At 36.0% G+C, this 5,530-nt stretch overlaps 1 long non-coding RNA gene across 3 annotated transcripts; it reads left to right on the top strand.

The window, feature by feature from the left end:
• On the top strand, window positions 2,036-2,889 carry LOC110264004. Of its 3 annotated transcripts, none has more exons than XR_002349732.1 (4): window positions 2,036-2,110; window positions 2,345-2,402; window positions 2,505-2,636; window positions 2,745-2,889. It is a non-coding gene; the product is annotated as an uncharacterized LOC110264004 (long non-coding RNA). The 3 variants fall into 3 exon arrangements; XR_002349733.1 differs by having other exon boundaries at window positions 2,051-2,110; window positions 2,345-2,370; XR_002349734.1 differs by lacking the exon at window positions 2,345-2,402 and having other exon boundaries at window positions 2,062-2,110.

Raw genomic sequence — 5,530 nt, forward strand, 5'->3', positions numbered from 1 at the left:
AACAACGTGATTTCTTTTGTTACAAATTATGTTGGCTTTCGTATCGAATTGTTGTTTTGTTGCAAAATATTATAATGTTTTGTAACAAAAGATTATATTGTTGCAAAAATTCAAAATATTTTGTAACAAAATATCTATTTGTTTCAAAAGGTCTAAATATTTTGTAACAAAAAATTAATTTGTCACAAAATACAATATTTTTGTAACAAGTTATTTATTTGTCACAAAATTCAAAGATTTTTTTGCAACTAATAAAAAATTTTATTTTAACATATTAAATGTAAGACTTTGAATTTTTGAAAATGAATATAATGAGTTATTTATGATTTATTATATTTATTTTAATTTATTTATTTAGTAAAAATTTTATTTTTAAAAATTATTTTATTAAAAGTAATTAAATCAAATTTTGATAATTAAACTAAAAATTTTATTTAAGTTAAAAATTATTGAATAATTTTTTATATTTAAAATAATTAAATATTTTAAATATTTAAATTTTTATATTATTTTTCCCTATTTTTTAACTCTAATCTTAATCCTAATTCTTAAAATTTTTGACACAAATTTTTGTGAGTCCTAACTCTAACTCCTAACTTATCTCGACACACACTGAGAAATACAAAAAAGAAAGAAAAAAAAAAGAAAAGAGGGCGAGAGTGAGATGATACGGAAGCGGGGAGCGGGGAGCGGGGTAAGTGAGGGATAGAAGAAAAAGTGGGAGGGAAACGCTAGCAGTGAGGGATAGAAGAAAGGGGGAGGGGGAACCCTATATAAAAGTCCCCTCTTCCAAATGACCTAACCGGCTAACCCTTTCACAGCCACCAGTGTAACACCCAAAATTTTTGGAAAAATCTTATTATGAGCTAATCTCGAGTTTATTTATTTATTAGGGACTTTATTTTCAGAAATTATTTTATAAAGGTATTAAAAATTCCAGTTTTAATAAGATTTGATTTAAGTAATAGAGATTTTGGAATTTAATATTTTAAGTTTTATTAATAAAAATTAATTAATCATATTATTGTATATTTTAAATTAGAATACTTAATTAAGAGCCAACTAATAAATTGATAAGTAATAGTATTCTTAAAAGCAATTTTTAGAATTTATTTATGTTTCAAATAAATATTTTATCCCCAAATCAAAAACCCTAACCCTAATTCCAATTTGATTTTACCTTAAATTCCTAAATTATTTTTAAACAAACAAATCCTAACCCCTTTAACCTAACCCTAACTGCCTTGCGACCTCCCCCCAAACCTCAACACTACCCTCACCTTTCCCCTTCAGCAGCACAAACACACACTCTGAAATAGAAAGAAAGAAGAAATGGAAATAAGGAAAGGGGTAAGAGCAGAGGGGGATCCAAGAGAGAGAGGAAGAGAGCGTCGGGGGAGGAGCTGTCCGCACCGCCATCACGCGTCACCGCCACCGAGCCTCATCGCCGTCGCCACTGGGCCCGCGGAGCCTCGTCATCGCCACTGGGGCCACCGAGCCGTCACTGTCACTATTGGGTCGTCATCGCCGTCAGTTCCACCGAGAGGAAAGTTCGCACGAGAGGGAGGTGACGCGAGAGAGAGAGCTGCGCGAGGAAGGGGAGTTCTGTCCAACCGTCGTCGCCACTGTCGCGAGTTGGGAGTTGTGCCGCCGAAGCTCCGTCGCCATCCATGGAGTCGTAGGTGTGCATCGCCATCGAGAGGAAGAGCGCCATGCTGATGGAGAACCAACTGGAGAGAGGAAGAGGCATCGCGTCTGCTGCGAGCCTGCCATCGTCACCCTCATCGTGACTTGTCACCGCCGTGGTTAGCCTCTTCTCCTGCCATTCAAGGAGTTGTGCTCCGTCTCCGTTTTGCCACCGTTGGAGCCGCCATCTCCTTGGTAAACTTTAGCCCTGTTCTGGTTTTTTCTCATTGTCGGTCAAAATCCTTGTTACTATAAGAGTTGTTGCAGAGATTGTTTGTGCCAGGGATTGTTTATCATGTGTTGCTCCGTCGTACACCACCGTCGGAGCCATCATTCTGCTGCTGCCCCCTTGCTCCGAGCCGTTCATTGTTGCAGCAAGTGTTGTTATTGTGGCTGCTCGATTTAGTCGCACCTCTTTAGTATGGTAAGCTATTCCTTGATTCAGTTTTGAACTTTATTATGGTAAGCTATTTGATGGATTGCTGCTAGTTGTTGACTTGTTTATTTTATTGTTGCTGCCTTGCTGGTTGTTCTGTTGAATTACTGAAACTGCTTTTGTTTTGTTTTGTTTTGTTTTGTTTTGTTCTGTTGAATTAATGAAACTACTTCTGCTTGTGCTGCTCCTCTGGTCCCTGGTCCTCTGCCTCTACTGGTCTAGTTCATTTCGGCCGTTCTTCCTCCCTGGTAGTTCTCGGCATTGTCGTTCCCTAGTTGCTGTGCATCGCTTGGTTGCTGGTTTCTGGTTCATCTCGGCTGTTCTTCCTCTACAGCTGTTCTTTTTTCTTGTTTTAATACGTCTTATGTTTTTCCTATAACAGCTTTTTCATAGTGTTAGAAATAGTTAGAGCATAGCATCCACTGTTGGAAGCAAACAAAGAATTGGTGGAAGTGCACCCAGCTTAAGAAAAATCTGCGCCTCACTTAGCCATGCAAAAAGGAGCCAACGCCAAGTAAGGTTTTCCTTGTCTTTTTGTGAGCCTGTGTTTTATTTTTTCCCACTGTTGGTGAACTGATCATTGGAGACCTAATTTAATTGGCTATCTTTATATGCTTGACAGTTGAGTAGTTGCTTCCTCATATATATGAAAGATGATAGTATAGAGGGAATATATGATACTTTGAAGGAGTGTGCTGTCATTAGCAAATCAGCAGGGGGAATTGGTGTTTCTGTTTACAATATCTGTGCCACTGGCAGCTACATCCGTGGAACAAATGGGACATCCAATGGTATTGATCAAAGGGGAGGCAAGAGGAAAGGTAATAGTTTATCCATGTTCTATAACTTCCATATATAACTGTGTTAATAATGTTACATTTGTAGGAAGAGCATTGTGCGAGAGATCTATTTTATGCACTTTAGGTGCCTGATCTCTTTATGGAAACAAATACAACTATTGTTTTTATGAATAGAATGTTTTAATGAGGTATAGGTTTGAATTTGTATCCCCTTTGTCTGCAAAAGATAAGGACTGAATCTTATGTCTAAATTTTTAAATGTTTTCTGCTGCTTATTTTGTTCATTTACATTTAGGTTTCTTGTGGTGGACTGGATGAGTTTATTTTACTAATTAAGAGCTGTCAACAATTCTCACATTATCCTTGTTACAACTTACACGACGAGATGTTTCAAAAGTTCAATTTTGATATGGAATGGGCTGTCAGACTTATATCAAAGATTACAAATGATGAGGATATCCCAATTAAGGGTGATGCCATTGTGAAGCAGGTTATAATCTACTTATTAACATTATCATTAATTAGGATATATTTGATTTTGGAAAGAGGGAAGATGTCTGAACTTGTGCTTTTTTACTCATTTTCTCATATAATGACAATTCTTCTTTCATGATACACACTGGAATCATCACATATGTACAACTCTTGGGGTTGCAAATCAATGCAGAAAAAGTTCTTCTTCAGCATTAGAAAGAGCTGATAAACTACTATTTTATGGTTTATATTGTATTTAATTGTGTGGTTTTATCATGATCCTTACCCACTTATTCATTAAATTAGCATGCATTTAGATTTCCTTCCTAAATTTATTACATGTTTGAAAACTGCTTCCTAGAGACTTTAATTATTTATTTTTAATTCTCCTTTATTCCATTCGATGCCGTGATCTGTGTGTTAAGTGTTTCAGACTTTATAGGGCATGAATGAGTTGGAGATTGGAAAGGAAGATAGCAAAAATGGAAGGAACACAAGAATTTTGAGGAGATAACCAGCGAGAAGTGACGCGGTCGCATGGCTCACGTGACCACGCGAAGAAGAGCAAATCGCAGCGACGCGGCCGCATGGTTCACGCAGCCGCACGGATTGGAAAAGCTCAGGCGACGCGGCAGTGTGGACAACACGAACGCGTGGCGAGGAAAAACGCGAATGACGCGTCCACATGGATGACGCGATCGCGTGACATGTGCGATCTGCATAATCTGCAGAATCCGTTGGGGGCAATTTTGGACCCTATTTCGGCCCAGTTTTCGGCCCGGAACAGCAGACTAGAGTCAGAGAACATGCAGAAATAAACAACATATTCATTCAGAGATAGTTTTAGATCTACTTTTTACTCTCTTAGGTTTCTCTCTTTAGGTTTTAGAATTTTTAATTGATCTTAGCATTGGAACATTGAGAAGAGTTATTCCATCATCAAGACTTCGTCATTCTAGTTCGTTTTCTCAACTTGGTTTTATTCTTCTACGTTCCTTGTTTTGTTCAATTTTGTTATTTGAATACTCTTACGATTATTTAATGCAAGGATTATTTCTTTTTAATTTAATTTCAATTCCAATAATCATGTCTTCTTTTAATTCCCTTTCATATGCTATGGATTCTTTATTTACAATGCGTGAGTAGTTTCCTTACTTGATGGGGAGTTGATTAAAAGGAACTCTTGAGTTGGAAGGATTGAAGAAAAATTTGTAATTGGTTTAAATGTTGGATTGCTATCCTGTCACCAACGCCAATCCCTTTGAACTAAGTGGGTTGCAACTTGTGAACAGATCTGGCATTCCAACTTGTTTGACTTTCCTTTACCTAGTAAAGGATAACCAAACAGAACAACCATTAATTATAAATTAATCTTACAATCATTCCACCAATAATAAAAATTCCAACTAATCAACTCCCAGTCAAGGCTTTTATTCATATTAACTAAATTTCCTCAATTTAAATTCCAATTTACCCAACTCAACTTCTTTGAACATCTGATTAATAAGATAGCACACTTTTCTACAACTCGTTGGGAGACGACCTGGGACTTAAAACTCCCAGTAGTGTTTAATTTAATTCTCTGTGACATATTTCTAAATTGATAGGCAGATTTTCGGTGAATTAAGAACTATACTTGCAACGTAACCATTTTAACAATTTTTAATTCACCAGCTTCTGCGTCTCATCAAGAGCCTAGTTGAATTTGATGAAGTATTGAAGGTATGTTATGAGGAGACATTTTAAAGACATAGTTGGTTAAGTAATTACTTTGTAGCTTGTTGTCATAATATTCTTGGTTGATTCAAATTGGTGAAAGTCTGTTTTGCCAAATTAGGCTTACTATTATTTTTGAATAAAAGTGAATGAAAAAAATTGTAATTAGTGTTATATCTTGTTTCTAATTTTTGTTTTGATTTTTCTCATTTACAGGGGTGCAAAAATAGTGACAACATGCTACCTAAAGGATTCAAGAATATTTTGATTTATAGAGACACTAATCTATGTTAGAACTTTTAACTTTTGGTTGAACTAGTGCAAGACATATAACTTGTAGAACTAATCAATGTACTCACTAATGTTATTTTGTTTTAAAGCAATTTTAGCTAAATAAGACATGTTTGGATTATGTATG

This window comes from Arachis ipaensis, chromosome B06, assembly GCF_000816755.2.
Source record: "Arachis ipaensis cultivar K30076 chromosome B06, Araip1.1, whole genome shotgun sequence".
Classification (NCBI taxonomy): domain Eukaryota; kingdom Viridiplantae; phylum Streptophyta; class Magnoliopsida; order Fabales; family Fabaceae; genus Arachis; species Arachis ipaensis.